We start from the raw sequence: 17,455 nt of genomic DNA, 5'->3' as shown, positions 1-17,455 counted from the left end.
CAGATCTGCCTTCCTATTGTCATGCTGTTTAGTCTCGTTAGCTATTCTGAGGCCACAGACAAATAACTCTGTGTAAATATTTTAGTCCCTGCAATATCACTATAGTAACAATGTCTGTGAAACATAAGACCATGACGCTTCATTGAAGGAAAGGAAGTTGACAGGTTACAACTAGGTAATTACAAATGGGGATCAAGACTGCCAAAGTATGGTAAGGAAGACAGCCGCTGCAGTTTTTTTAAATGAACCACTGCTGAATTTCGCTTGCAGATTTAGGAAAGATGGCGGAACAGGAATTTTATTTCCGTTCCTTCCAAATGAGTGACACTTGTTTTACCACTGCGTCTCACCCTCTCACTTCACCAAAGCCATTTTTTGTCTTATAAGCTAGATCAAGCACAGTTACGGGCAAGGAAACTCATTAACAAAGTCATATAACTATATTCACGTTAACTTCCTGTAACCGTTCATTCAACATGTTTGCTTTACAGATTCTTAGCAAGTGTACTAGACCATCTTGCGGAGAGGTATGACGTTCTCTTTGCCGTACTACGTTGTGTGTATCTAGAAAAAGTTTCTTTGTCACACTTCTAAAATCATTATACGACATTTCTCAAACAATAGGGTGGAGAGGATTATGATTTTGGCAGCAGCATTCAATCGCTGTACTTCCTCGAGGACCGATTACTAATGCCAATGGTCGTGTGTGACTTTTGAAATATGTTCTAAGATTTGTACGTACAGTGAACAAAGTGGCAGAGGAAATGTATCTCTTCACTATAGCGATACCAAATTGACGAAAGCACTATAATCATTGCTGTATTATCGCCACACTTCCATTGGTACTCAAAATCGTAATTAGAATCCTTGTCGATGAATCGTAGCATATTACATCTTAGTTGCGACAGTAAACACTAAAGACTGCCCTTAAAGAGGCTACGAAGTCAGTTAGATTTCAATTTGAAGACAGGAGAAAAAAGCGAAAGCAGGATGTGTCAACACGGAGTATTTCTTCTGTTTCAGCCTGAATTCTTAATAAACGCAGGATAAAAAATTTGTCCACTAACGAGATAATGCTTCAATATGTTTACCTCAAAGTGTAGATTTTGAGTGGCTTTGACAGTTTTTTAAAAAAGTTGTGTAACGAAAGGAAACCATACATTTCAAATTTTCCCTAAAAGTTTTCACCAATTTCAAGATCGATGATACTGTTAATCGATAGTAACCAGACAAGGAAGACTGTTGAACTATGACACTATCTGCGAACTTACTTATCTATGTGTTCTAGATGCATGACCCCTCAGGAAGCTCATCCACTATGTAAGCCATGGAACCACAACGACTTTTTCCTCCACACTTTTTTTTTTTTGTGACCTCGACGCACTTAACAGATGAGGGCAGAGCTGAACTGAGGGGGACTCTTTTGTGTGCTGCAAAGCAGTACAGTCGATGATCTCAAGCGTACAGCACAGAATGTAAATTGTAGTGCACCGAAGCTTCACTAACAAGTTCAAGCAAGTGATCAGGAAATAAACTCCATTTTCATACGTCGTCTCAATAAAGTATTTGTCTTGGATGCAAATTTTTCTGAACATAAACTGTGGCAAGGTAATTTCGACACTGGTACGTCAAGAATTACAACTTTGGAAGACATCACGATAAGTAATATTTTCTGTATTAACGAAGATGCGAAGAAACTCTTATTTTCTTTGTCATCACTGATTATTACTGCTCATCCGTAACAAGGCGTGAACTTCCAAGTGCTCCGTCATTTAGAACTGAGTGAGAAGTGATTTCGTCTTTAACGGTGTCTGAAGATTGATTTTATGGAACGACATGGTTACTTCAAGCAGCTCTTCTTCTTAATTTTACCAACAAACATTAACTTGTCATATTTTCATTTACCTCTTTAAACAGAATTATTTTATATATGAGCTGTGATTTCAGTAAGTGTTTTCACTGAAATGACGCTGTTAACATGCCTTTTACTTTAAAAACTGTGGTAACTATAAAAAATTTAAAAAAATTTGTAGTTTTTACCCTTCATATATCCATGATTATTTCTGCTTTAAATCCAGTTTCTTAGTTACGTAGTAAGTAACATTTTTAAAATATTCCAAAAATTATTTTGTCAAAAATCGTAGCTAAACACCTATGAAATGATAAACTTGCTTGCGCCCATCTTGATCTTAAGTCAGTCTACTACATTAAAAGTAAAGCCTCGAATAATAACTTTCGATGAATTACAAAAGCAAAGTATAGAATTTCCCCCCGGCCAGAATAGTGACCCTTAGACTATCCAATTTACTTGAGATGGACATAGGAATAATAAGTTAGCTTCTGCTCTCGTCCTTAGGCTGAATATTGTCGCTGTTGATTGATGAATATAGCTAAGTTATCAAACGATGACGCAGGTAGACAGTGCTCCGATGTGTTTGTGGTTATAGCTTGTAAGGGAATAACCAAACTCGATATCATTCCAACGCTCTGGATCTTACATGGTACCCTTTTACAGCATGTCAGATAGTGGTCCAAACACAGTTACGGTGTGGGCAATTGTAAAAGCTGAAAGTCGGGACTAATGTGGCAATAGGTCTACAAAATTTTTGACAACACATTAAAAGAGTGTTTGTGGTTACACAAGTCATTTGGCATGGTAGTGATATACTAGAATTTAGTAAAACCTCCAAAACTAAATATCTCAGAACGTTGTGTAAAATTATTTAGGACTGTATTCACGTAATAGGGAGACAGGAAGAGACGCAATCCTTTTCGGGTCGGAATAAGACAGAACCAGATGATTATGAATATGCACAACTGAACCTAATCAGGATGTAGGTTTCGAACAGCAGTTATAAACTTCTGAAATGAGGTAATTATTAGAAAACAAAAAAGTAAGTTGTTGAAGTGTAATATTAATAGGAAAATTAACATGTGAATTCTACGAATTTGTCTTACAAATAAGATGGAAGTCTATATCATCAAAGTAGAGGCTAACCTTGATACTAAAATGGAGGCCAATAATAGTCCTAGGGAAGTTAATGTAGTGACATTGAGATTAATCGTAATAAAAAAACTGAACCCAATTTATCTTTACTAAATAAACAGACCTAGAATTATAGAACTTCGTAAATCTCCAGGTTTAGTTATGATTGAAATAACTGAACTTGAAACACAGTTTACTTCATATGACGCATGTTTGACTGGTAGGTACAGTGATTGGAGGAGAGTGTTGAATTCATTGTGGAAAGTGAGGTATGGGAATATATTTCAGTATTAAAAACTGAAATGGATATTTGCGCAGGTTCATGCAGGAAGCAGCTAGCGGAAACTGTAGAAAGACCTGGGGAAACTACTTTAGAAAATCGCAGTGATGTGGAATTACTGTGATAATGATTATAAAGGGGAACGAAGTGTCTACCATTAGTAGTACACAAAATATACTGCCTTGTGATGACCGGGTGTTGTGTGCTGTTCTTAGGTTAGTTAGGTTTAAGTAGTTCTAAGTTCTAGGGGACTGATGACCATAGATGTTACGTCCCATAGTGCTCAGAGCCATTTGAACCATTTTAGAACACGAAATATAACTCTTAAACAAGGAAAAAAATTGCGATCCACAAGGGAGTTGGCTCCCAGAAGGATATCACCTGATGAAAAGAGTGTTAAAGTGAAAATCAACGCAATATTTAAATCGAATTTGACATTTTTCAAATTTAAGAAAAAATTCTTGGGAGAATTTTGGTCTGTACAAAGAAAGCCATGAAGGATTATTGTGAAAATTGGTTTCAAAGCAAGAATATCTGAGAAGTAGACCGAATCGTAGATATTGTAGCAGTTATGGAATGAACAGCATCATGATTCGAAAACATACCTGTGCATCAACCGCAAAAGATTAGCCGACTTTGTAGAATACCTTGAAAATGACAATCAATGCTCAGAGACTCACAGCCACTGAAATTTCAGTAATTTCAATCTAATTTTAAGAGGTAGCTAAAATGGACACCAAATTAACTTGACGAAAGGACGCAACAGAGGCAGTTTTGTGAAGTGTGACCCTTGTAGCTATGAAGATAGCATAGAGCAAGATAATGTGGAGAAATGAAAGCTGTTTAGGTTGAGGGCTTTTTGGACAAGGAAAGAAGTGCATGACCAATCAGCAACATAAGGCTTGGTTACTTTGCCAATAGGATGAGGAGACAAGTTAGTTATGTACTGGCATTATAAAGATCAATTTCAGAATAGAAAATATAATGCGGACTTTGCAGAGGTGCAAACTGCTAAGAAAGGGAAAATTTCGCGCACACAAGATAGAGATAAACGAATAGTTCATCAGACTTGGCAGCAAAGGAGGTAAAGTTCCTGGTGAGTGCAAAAAGAGTTCGGAAATCTCTATAGATTAGCATTATTTGCCAAAAAAGTATGAGTCAGAAGATGTTGATAAATTTGTTAAGGAACTCGGTCAGGTGCATGAATACCTTAGAGAATGCTAGAAACAGAGCACCTTAAGGAGGTATAACGAAGGAAGTAACCTGAAAATAAAGAATAGAGAAGTTGGGACAGAGACAGGACATGACACAAAAATGCATAAAAAAGACAAAATTATTATATTAACATATGTCAGATTCAGTAGAGGAGGTAGCTGTTCAAGATATTGAACACAATCCAAATATGAAGCTGTTTTAGAGTCATTCAGATTCCAATCTTCATGGGGTAAGACCAAAGTATGAATCCAGTTCAGAAGTCATTGAGAGTGTGATACTCTCTTATTCAATGACAGCATACAGGCTTTGATCAGAAGTACTTTTCCAGAAGTTACTATAGCTCTGGAAGATTTAATACAAGAGAAAGTAAAAGCAAACAAAACGAAGGCTGGTCGCGATATGTATCTTCAGCATAAACAGGAAGCTGCTAAACCATTATAGGTCAAGAAGAAGAAAAACCTCCAGATAAAGAAAAATTTGACGGACGACACAATTCATTGAGTGCTCTGGCAGTACAGAAGGGCTTGCTATGGGAAAGGAATGAGAACAAACGAAAACATTCTCAAAGACCGGCCTTCATTCCTACAAATATTTATGCAAGTATATGCATTTTCAACTTATCGCGGTGTAATGAATAATTCATTAAATTTCGGGCATGCGCGGCTGCAAGATTTCTTTCTTTCTGCTACTTTCCACACAAAATTTTTAAACGTATTTAATTCTGTGGGTTTCCTTGCACAGCAGTGCCCATATGCTAAGTGACAGTGATCAGTCGGTTGGTTGTTATTATGGGAAGTCCTACGATTTCTACACATTTCAGATCATTAATCCTTCCTCAAATGTAGAACAACTCTATTTTTTACATAAAACTTCCTTGTTTTATAGGTTTTGTGTCAGCAAATCCTTTGTTATTACTAATTCCAGATAATCATTTGCATGCTGACAGTTTTGTCCTTCTCTTTCACACCCTTGAAATAAGTAATTTGGAGAGTGTCTTCAATTTCGTCTATTCTACCAAGGGTGTTAATAACATTTGGGAGGTAAGACAAACCATTCGATAAGATCTGTAACTATATTTTTACATTCTCCAGATCGAACAGTTGTCAGGAAACTGTGTACTAGTTAATTGATTATGTAGGAAATGGCAAATTTTGAGTAAAGTTAAGGCTCCATGAGCAGTGTGGATAATATTGTTTCGCAGCCCTCCCCCCCCCCCCCCCCCACAAATAATTTTGAACTGTATAAGCCCTGTACTCCTATTAACGCTTCATTTTTCAGAATATATGTGGGTTTGTTATAATTTTTTTACAGACGTACTGGCAAAATTACTTGGTTTATGAAGTATCTACCGTCTTTCTTGATATTCTTTAAAAAAATCTGAATTATGAACAAAAATTAGAATTATCTGTATTCATCGGAAACTGTTAATTTAAGTTTGGACAGTACAAAGATAGTTTTCTGATAAGCTTTTTTCCTCTGTTCAGTGCTAGATTGCCCTCTTGGCTTCATGTGAATGTGCTATTGTTTTTCACCATGTGGTTTAACTAGAGGTCAATAACTGCTGGTACAGTCACATGCTTATGGTAAGAAGAACAAATACCTAGAAATTCATTCTATTGTTTTGAGAACTTCGATACAGGACAACAGCTTTTTACTTCTACCTCTGTAATGATACTTCATGGCATGCCCCAGGAACCTGATTTTATTTTCCCAAAAATTATACTTTATGATATTGGTGTCATCCCTAGTTTCCTTAATGCTTTGAATCCTTTATCCATATTTAATCAGTAAATCTGCTACATATAAATTAACATTGAACGTATTTCATTCTTTAAAGTGTTCTTATAAACACCAACGAAACAGTGTTTAATCTAAGTTCAATCTGAGAAGCAATGCTTTGTAACATTAACACCACCCAGAAACAAAACTAAATTAAACGTTCGTCATTTAGGTGCCAGATGCACCTTCCATTACACTATAATCATACTCACACTTGTCACACATTGATCACTGTATAACTTTTGAAACATTTTATCTAAGTTCTCAACACCATCCACGTCTGTTGTCCATTTTAAGCCACATTTGTTTTTGTACTTCAGAATTCCTGGATGTACGATTCAATAACATGGCACGAAAAATGGTCCATGTTAGGAGTCATCTACATGATATTAATATTCTACAGTCCGTCTTGGCTTATCTGAAAATACCTTCTCACATTCTTTCAGTTCTTGATGTAATTGTCACATTTCTTTGTAATGACTAATCTTCAATTTGATTTATATTTTCACTTGAACTGTGTACTTCCTTATCCAGTTTCTTAATAGCTTGATTCTGAACTATTTCCTAAGTCATCATCTTGAGTTATCCAAATAATTTTAAGGGATCACTCAAACAAAATTGATGATTTGCAGTACACAAAATCAGTATCTGACCCAAGTTAAGATTCACTCATTGCATTACCATGGCGTGTATTCCCAAAACATTTTCGGCATTCGATTCTGGTACCGCTAAAACTTATGGACAAAATTTTCAAATCAACAAAACTTGAATTTTTAACTGTGTTGCTCACTCTGCTGGTAACTCTTAGTAATTTGAACTCTTTCCCTGTCTAATTACTGCATCAGTTCGATTGCTAATAACTTAAAAGAAGATATTGGAGAGTGGACTTATCTGTGCACCTGCATCCGTAAGAAAGTTAAAATTACTTACATAAATCCTCAGTGGCAAAAGACACAGATTCTACTAAAGAAAGACCTATGCAGACCTTCATAACCATCTCCAGAATGAAAGTAGCTGCTGTGGTCCTGTAGGTACCATTGTAAGAAAGAACCTGAAAATTTTATTTGTGTGTTGGTGGAACTACATACCTTTTGGAATATTAAACTGTACACATTGCAAAAAGGGACAGTCATAGCAGTGTATGAAATTTTCAAAGAGATTGTTTTGTAAACATGGGAAGAAGATAATTTATCTGAAAATGGCACACAGTTTTGTTGAGAATTATAGAAAGAAGAAATGGCTAAAAATCCATTCCAAAATATGTGTAGTTCAGCTTATTCTATCGACAGTAACCCTGTGAAAATAAGTATGCTTAAGATAAAGAGCTTATGTCATGTGTACTGCTGCATCAGTCACAGTCTTGCAGTATGTATGTAGGTGGCTTTGAGAGTATCATGACTTCTGTAAAAGACATTTCGCTCGAGAAGAACTGTCACTGTACATAAAACCAAAGAATTTCTTTGAGACATTGATTGAATTTCCTCCTTATATAGAAATAATCACAGAAAAAAAAATTACTTAAATATAAGATGAACGAGCATGTTATCTGCAATGATCATATAGTTTCAGTTATTAAATTGGAACATATTGTCTGATTTGTATTTTTATGACTATGGAACACCTGATAAATTTTATTGCCTTTGCTTATACTGTTATCACAATAACACCTGAGGAAAACTACAAATAGTGGGTTGTCACACAGGTCTTAGCAATAAAATTAACCATTCGCCTTCGTCGTTTTGTGATTATGGTATGTTATCCATATTTTCATCGTTATCCTCTACTTCGATATTTTTGTTATTTGACTGTCGCATAACATTTGCCTTTTACGTATGGGTTGTTGCCAATTAACTATATAAGGCAGATTCCCTGGCTTATAATTTTAAATTCTTTCCATTGTAATAATCGTGGTATTTTTGACTTGAATTATTGATAATTACCTAGGAACTGTTTCCTATGTACTACACATTGCCAGTCAACAATAAACTATTCCCCGCCTGTAATTTTAACTTAATCACCTAGTTATTTTTATTATTTTCAATTTAACTTGGGTTTAGGTGTAAGCTTTTAAGAAACATTCTTTTGTCTTAAATTTTTTCTGCAGGTTTACAACCTGGAACACTCACAATGAAGTTTGTAACTGCTTAATGTAATAGTCTTGTTGGCTCGCAATATGAATGCATATAGTTGAAAGATTACAGCTAATGATGATAGTTTTCACTGCATATTCATCACATCTGCACTGTTTGGACGTTACGTAATTTTAAAAGCAGTAACAGATTACTTATACATTACTGTTAATTGGATTTGTTACAAGTTCACTATTACAGCTGGAGTTAGCTCCCTACATGTATTATGATAATTGTTTTATATCCTGCTTAATTCTACTAACATTTTTGGTCTACTTTTCCTCCAAATGTCTGAGGATGGTTGTAGAAACTAACTGAAACTGATTAATGGGCTTCTATTATATACGAAAAAAAGAAATTACAGTCTAGGTATTAAAAAATTTTAATTATAAAGCTTCGTTTCATAAATTACATTAAGACTGCCTTCTCCTCCCTGACTATGACAGGCTTTATTAATTCCCAATAACGTTCGTATGCTATCATCTTCAAACAAAGCCCTTTTGCTGATACTAAACGTGAAGAACGTTAAAGGGAAACCCGTAAATTTCAATACCAGTTTCCGATGCGGGTTTTTTTTTTTTGGTCTTCTTTTAAAAAAGAATTCCTTGCGTCAGATACAAGAAACTTCATAGAGTCTTCAAAAAACAAAACTTACGATAGAACTGGAATATAATAAATCTCTACATGATACTGATAAGAGTCACACTAATTATCTAAGGTCCATGGCATGTGACAGAAGTGTGACCTGAAAAATAAGAAATAAAATAGGAATAAAAATCAGGAATAGAAGCAGAAGAGTTTAGATGATTTTCGGCCGCCTTTCAAAATGTGTAGATGGGTGATTTACATCTCTACGATCTCAACTGGATGCAATAAAAACCGTTATTTCCTATAGTACGTGAAGTAATGACGGCTGTACCTCAAGGGTGCAGCTTGCGCCGCTAAACCTCAAAGCTTACATGGGAGAGAATTGAGAACAGATGAAAATGATGAGTTTCACAGTTGATATAGCTCACCTGAAGGTAAATAAAACTTGGAAGACGTTTTAAAATAAATGGACCGCACAGTTAGCAGACAGTGTGTCTTATGGAGTGTAAGGATAGACAAAAATATGAAAATACTGCAGAGTTTCAGAAAGAAGCACAGCAATATGATGAAGATCGCAACTGGGAAAACACGTTTGTGGAAGGAGTGAAAGAATCCTATCTAGCGTAGTTTTCAGAATGCCTACAAAGTAAAGATACTTTGGCAGTCAAAATGTTAACACTAAATGGCCGAAACATTCGTAACAACGTTCTTCAATACACTGCCCACCAGAAAAGTTGTCGCGCTCAAATTATTCTCGGAACCGAGAGGTGGATAAGATCCGAAGTATTCAGTTCCGAAATATTTAACGCGCAAGGAGCGAAATTCGAACAGACAAATTAGGCGTCGTTGGAAGTGCAGTGTTCATTGCAGTCGACAAAAGCCTGTGCTTTCATCATTTCTGTTCTTGCTTTAGAAGAAGCTATGTGAATGTTGTTGACGGTTTATAGGATACCTTTCCTGTGGGACAATCTTTGGGTGCTTGGTGCGTACTCATTTAATGGATGACGAGGTTTGGTGAACATGTCAATTCGTTCCTATCTGGTAGCAGTCTCACGCAAGTCAAGGGTAGAGCTCAGAGAACCAGTACCAAGCCCACATGCCATCGTTCTTCACGCTTGTGTCTGATATTCTCGTTTTCTGTGGATTAACTTCCTTGGGACATTATTTCTTGGGACCTCTTTCTGGCCTGTGTTGAAGAAATACTTCTTGTATGATGCGATTGCGGTCAAGTGTGATACCTAAATATTTTTGAGAATTATGTAGCATCCAGTGGTCTCCATTTCTGTGATAAACCGTTGTAATGATTTAGGTACGAGATTAGGGACTACATATTCCACACTGATAAGAAATTTTTTATTCGAAAATCAGTGCAGTGTTTACATACGCCATATTGAAGCAACGGATTTTTTGCAAAAGGTATTACAGTGGTTTTGATTTACATTGAGGAATTCTGCTATCTTTAAGCAAAATAAGTCACAATGGATGAAGCAAGGAGCACTTATTAAAGGACTAGCATAGAGCAAGAGAATTCTAGTGGTACCAAACCTAGGCCATAATGTGAGGAAGAAATATCTGAGAATGTACATTTTCAGCACGGCATTTTATGATAGTCAATAATGTACAGCGGGAGAACCATAACAGAAAAGAAACGAAGCATTTCAGATGTGGTGCTACAGAAGAATGTTGAAATTTAAGTTTATTAATAAGATAACGATTGAGGTTTTCCGCTGAATCTATGAAATTAGAAGGAAATGGAGAATAGCGACAGTAGGAAAAAACAGGATGAAACACGTATTAAGGCATCAGGCAATACCCTCTACGGCACTACTGAGAACTGCAGAGGGTAAGGACTGTAGGGAAAGACAGACATTGGAATACAACGTGCAAGTAAATGTGGACATAGGAGGCGAGTGCTACTCTGAAATAAAGGGGATGGCACACGTGAACGCGAGTAAAACTCGTGGAATTCCGCATCAAACCAGTCAGCAAAACGATGAAAAAAATACACCACACTGATGTAATCATTATTACCTACAGCCATCGATGTAAAAATTATGCTTTGATTTTGAGGAATAGTTTCGAAGTTATGTTCAGTATACATAATATCGAAAGTTGGCCCTTGAAATCCCTCTAACGAGGTGAACTGATTTGCTGCTATGGTTGTTTCAATCTGGAGCGAAGAATGGTCTTATTTATTTTACGTTCGGGATTTCAGCCCTACATTATTTTAGTTACGAAGTCAGAACGCTTACGTACAGGTAGTGGAAGCGGAAACAGTAAATAAATTGGAAAACGGAATTGCATAATTACTGAAATCGCTCATGCATCTAGCGGAATAGTGAGGAATTGCTATACGGTACCAGTTTAGTCTCGATGCAGTCCGTCTGCTTATTAATCTTCGTAAATTTCGTCAAATTTCTCGCCGAGGGACAATGGACGGGTTGTTAATTTAAACGATTGCGAGTAATGGATGCCTATGCCCTCCAGGCTGCGACTCTCATTTGACGAAAAAGACAATTAATCGAGGTAGCGAAAGCCACAGTACTCGATGTGCAGAGGCAGCTGCAGAGAATTGCAGAAAAAAAGATGCATGGAGATAATGACGAATAAAATTGGGAGACGGTGTGCGGAATTCCCATTTTTTTTTTCGGGACTGCAACTTTGGCACCCTCGTCGGTACTGTCTATTACCCAAGGGTTGCTCAAACGTGAATTTTCATTTTCCTTATTCTAAGAAATTTGTTCCTGTCCTACATGACTATCGTTGGTATTTGCTGCAACGTTTCCTATACTGTAACAACTGCTTACTCATGTTTTGCCGGGATGTAGCCTTGATAGTCATGAAAAGTATATTTAAAATCCTTAAATATCACAGTGTCGTTTAGTAAGGACACTACCAGTTTCGAGGGATTAATCAACCATTTTCATACATTTTTACGACGACTATTAGAGTTACTTGGCAAAAGATAAGGTAACACACTCCAATCATTTATTTGTTTACGTATTAATTTTTTGACATCCATTTAGCAAGACTACAATCAAAAACTGCACCCTTAAATATTCGTTGGCGCCTGTCAACATTAAATGAATGAAAACTAAATATTACCGACCGATCGAAAAAGGTAACATTGTAAATGAACATTGGGTGGAAGTTCACTGGTTTCAACTAATAGGTTTTAATATAGTACATATATTTCCAAAAACACCCGATCATCTCGCATTGTAAATGAAGAACATTGGGTGGAAGTTCACTAGTTTCAACTAATAGATCTTAATATTGTACATGTATTTCCAAAAACACCCTATTATCTCGCACTTACTAGTAATTAAACTCTCGAGTCGCGAAAATTACATGACTTTCACAGTCAGGATTGTCCTGAAACTGAATACGATCTGTAATCCAGGAGTATCATTGTTACATCGCAAACAGTAATTTAATGCATATGACAAATTAGAAAGGTGTGTCAGGCACGGACATCTACCTTCCACAAGCAGTACTATACCAATTCTCATCCCATAAAGAGTGGAGACAAGGTAGTTTCCGGAAACAGCTTAGAGTTGATCGATGAAAGGTGATCAGATGGCATAACAGGAAGGCCATTGGGTGAAGTCAAACTTTCTCAGTATAACTCTGCAACCAATCACTATTTCGCAAGTGAAAATCATTATATAGTGCACTAAGAGTAAAACACTATCAGTTCAAAAACTTTGTTTGATATCCGAAGTATGTTACAGCATATACAATAATAAAAAAATTGTACTTTTGTCAAAACCTTTTTTGAAAATAATCCTGTCTAGACAACGCCAAAAACAAGATAACCTTGTTCTTGGTTCCAACGTTAAAATGTGACACTTTTACTTAGTTTTTCAATTGTACATCATTGCTAATGAAATGATATCTTAGAAGTTATCAAAATCCAGTCAGACCTTCGCATCCGGGTACAGGTCCAATACAACTAGTAAACTGGTAAGGTAAGTGTCGCAATCGCAACATTCTCGACATTGTAGGTCTGGGGCGCTGTTTTATTTACTTTCGGCAACCTTTATAACAGATGTGAGGGTGTGAAACCTCCGTGGTTGCTTCGGTGTAGGCGACTGCTCTCAAAGATTTGGTTTTGGCAGGAACGGCGTGCCGAAGTAGCAAGTTGTTAATTTTCTTCAAACATATTTCTCTTTAAACATACTGGTATGTGACGTGTCCGACTAACTAGCCCGTGATGTACATATAAAGTCAAATAGTTTCCTATAGATTCAGTCACAGCCCTAACAAAGCAACTTGCTCTTACCTATGCCGTCTACGATATCTATTACAGACAACAGCGTTTATTGCTACCTGTTCTGTGAAAAACTGATTCACTGGCCGCTTGGGCTAAAGAATCATTTACTGACCTCTTGGCCTAAATCCTATGTATCAATGACGTCTTGGCATACTTAACAGGAGACAAGTATTGAACAGCGACTCGTTCCTGGTATTAACAGAAGCCCCGTACAGTTACTATTTTAAACACTTCCAGTTGTCTTCACCAGAGCATGGCCCTGTCTTCTTGTAGTCGAAGTTTATAAAGCTCCATCAGCAGCTGTTGCCATGTCTCACTGTCCACTGGATACTCAGCACTCGAAACGGGAAGGTAAGTGGTGAATACTGAATACTGGATTGTTATATATCGCTCTTAACTGGCTCTCGTTGCAGACGACCCTCTTTATTATCTTTTAGCAATATTCCATCTACACGAGAGTCCCTTAAGTCTAGTTTAACATTCCAAATTCAACACTGCTTTCCTCCTGACACGTATCTCTATATTTTTTCTCTCACTTGTATGGTCTCGAAAATCGTCTGATTTGGTGATATGACAATTGTTGGCATTACGTTGGTGCACTGACAACCCTCCAAGAGGTAACCAGTGCACAGCTTATTCAGAAACGTTGACATTTTCACATAACCTGTCTATCTTTCCATCTGGTTATGTGCTCGGGCTGGTTCGTATAGAGAGCCAGGTTTTCACTTTCAGATCAGACATGTAGATAAAATATTAAAATAGTCTAAGCTCACAACAATACTCCCTCTCCCCAAAAATTGCAGTAATTTGAACTAAAAAAATGTCATTAATAGAACTGAATTTTAAGACCTTTTTTAATATACACTATTGTACTGTACCTGAAAGGAAAGACGATATAAACCTTTATTTTGTATGAGCACTCTGCCATATGCATCTATGTCAGTTATAACTGCTTCGTCGCCTCCGTATCCCGTTCGTAAAGGCTTGTTTCAAGTGTTTTCACACAGTAGTTCTTACGCAAATGGAACGACAGCAGTTGCCTCGTCCAGGCTCACCGAAGAGTTATTGTTAGAAATAATTCACAGCAATTACACTTTGAACAGCATAATAACACAATAAAAAGTACAATTAAATTTGTTCCGTAATAGGTAAGAATTTCGATTTGGATGTTCTATTTTCATCCTAATTATGGCCGTTCTTTATCTATGATCTTAGCACCATCTTTTAATATTTTACATGCTCCTCTTAAGCCATCTAAGGCTGATGTGGTTGGTTTTAAAGGTAACTCAAATAGTATCTCTCAAACATTGTTACTCGTTTTAATTTCTTTACAGTAATCTAAGTTCTTAACTACATTTGATATTACATCTCAAGAGGTGTAGTTTCCACCAACTTGACTGGTTGAATATATACGTGTGATCCATACCCTTGTCAGTTCTTCTTAAATCTGATTATTCCCATTTCATTCAGTTTAATATCTGTAGGTGGACATGTAACTCACAGACCAGTCATGTCTTCCTCCTTACTACATTCAGTCATTCATTAGTACATACCCTTTGTTCATAAATACATCAAGGCGCTTAATTTTCAATGTCTTCTGTTAGAGATATAGTAAACATTACTTCTCTTAACCATGTTGAATTAGTATTAGATATTTGAAACCTGAAGAAGATTTTTCAGTCAGAGGTGTTAGAACGGCTTTCTGTGCATGAAGTATTGCGCTTACTAATTGTTCATACTGACTACTTACTTCATTTTACCTTGTAGAACTGTTCATTGATCGTCACGAAGGTAGCGATTCTCCTTAGACGAGGGTCTGTATTCCGCAGTGTGTATGTAATGAATCGCTCCAGTTTCGTTATTCCATTCTTGAGAAACTTCGTACTCATGGCGATCTAATCTGCTATCCGATCCAAATCAGATGATGTGGCCCTGGCTACAGTCGTTTTCTGTGTGTAATTTCAACAACTGCTTTGACCTGGACCTCCATATTATGAATGTGAGTGTTACAATACCATCTGCTTCGTCCAAGGTCCAAAACAATAATTCACTAATTTCTCCTAGGATGTTGAGAATTATCATTTTCTGTCGCCGCACTGTCATGTTAAATGATTTCAGGGTCTTGGTTTCTTGCAGCCGTTCTATATTGTGCATAACTCCATCAATTTGCCTGTTACATTCCATCTCGCTGATTTTTAGTTCCTCTAATCTATCTTTTAACTGTTATACTGCCATCAGTTTTACCCATTTCATGGCGTGCAGTTTGTCATCTAGTGTCTTAACATACACATGGGTTACCAAACTATTCCTAATGTCGACTTCTCGTTGATGATGGTAAAATACTCCTGGGGATGTCACTATCGTGTGAATCTCCATGATCTTATCCAACTCTCCATGCACTTCACAACTGTAGATCCATCACAAATCAGTGAGTATCAAATTACAAGTTATCGCTCTCCATAGCAGCATGATGGACCTGTAAGCGAAATCCTGATCTTAGTGCCTTAAAACTTTTAAATGTGGCTCTAGTGTATTGGCATGCAGTTTCAACTCGTACTTCTCATTTCTTATAGTTCGTATATTAGGCAGTTCTACTTTTACAGCTTCATATGGGCCTCTGAACCTGGAAACGAGCTTCTTTGATCTCCCACGTCCCACTGTCTCAACATACAGTAACACACTGCCTATTACCTGAAATGTTGTAGAATGTGCTGTTTTGACGTACTAGACATTGCTTGCTTCTTTGGCCTCCTTTATTTTATCTCACACTACTCGCTCTTCCTGCAGACAAGGTTCCAATTGATACACATAATCATCTTATCTATATCCTTGTGTAGCTGTCTTCATTTGTAATACTCATCGTGAATATACTATTCTCACAATTATTACTTCAAGAGGGGTACACCCTTTGCTGCTCTGTGGTCTGGTATTGAAAACGAGAGTACTATATTACACTTCCTATGATACTCATTTATGTAGTGCATCATATGTTCCACTACAATATGGCGTGTCCTTCCTAACGCTCCATTTGTCTGGGTGTGAAAAGTTGTCTGTATATTCTTTATCCATAATGTTTTGTATACTCTCTTCAACACCTCACTTAGAAAGTCTGAACCTTGGTCTGTCAACAATACTGAAGGAATACCGTACCGCAATATAGTTCCTGCTACTTTTGACTGTGTGTTGCCTCTCCAAAGTGGCTTATAATGTAAACTTGCTCAGCCCATCCCGAAATGATAAAACACATATGTTGCATTTTGATGTCATGTCCAATAGCCCAACTATGTGCAAGTAACATTTCTCAAAAACAGTTTCTGCAATATCTGTAATTATTAATGGACTTTTATTTTCGTTTTGGGTTAATTTATTTCGTAGATATTTGTCACACACCTGACGTGCTTCTCGACATTTCTTTTCACTCCTTTCCCTGAATTGTATTTCTTGAAATGATGGACAGTTTGGTGTGTCCCTTGATGAACACCCAATGGATTGCTGTGGACTTCTTTCATAAATTCGGCGCCCTGTTCATCACTGTGTTTTACCATGTATTCATCTAATCCATTATGCTCTGTTATTATTCTTATTTGCTATTTGATTTTCCATATAGATTTTTCTAAATCAACTAGTCACATTCTAATTCATGCATCCACTTTGGCAGTCATTTGGCCTTGCTTATAAACAGTCTCATATGAATATTCTTCAACACTTCAGTAAATGTGGGGATGGTTTCCCATTTTGATAAACGTGCGGATGGATCTTTCACACAAAAAATCCAAAATAATGTCCTGTGGTGAGTCACTGTCGCTAATCTCCTTCCATCCACGTATGATCGAAGAAGTTACATTGTCAGAACTAATTCTAAACACACCAGCTCAGTGACTGAATAGTTTCTCTCTGCATTATTCAGTGACCTTGAGGTATACGCTATTGGTAGGTCACTTATTTTGTGATAAACTGCCCAAGTTGCCTCTACAATTGCATCTGTCGTAAAGATACTGTAAAATGGGAGAATAGTTTAGCTTTGATATTCATTCTTTGAAATCCTCTTTCGTTTGTTTTCCCCCCGCTCATAATTTTCGTTGGGCATTAGCAACTAATACAAAGCAAGTACAATTTCCCCAACATCATATATTAAGTTTCGGTAGAATCCTACTAAGCTTGGGTATCGCTTTAATTCTATTGTTGCCTTGTCACTGGGAATA

Source organism: Schistocerca serialis, chromosome 6 (genome assembly GCF_023864345.2).
Source record: "Schistocerca serialis cubense isolate TAMUIC-IGC-003099 chromosome 6, iqSchSeri2.2, whole genome shotgun sequence".
Lineage (NCBI taxonomy): Eukaryota > Metazoa > Arthropoda > Insecta > Orthoptera > Acrididae > Schistocerca > Schistocerca serialis.
Note: the sequence above shows the minus strand (reverse complement) of the source record.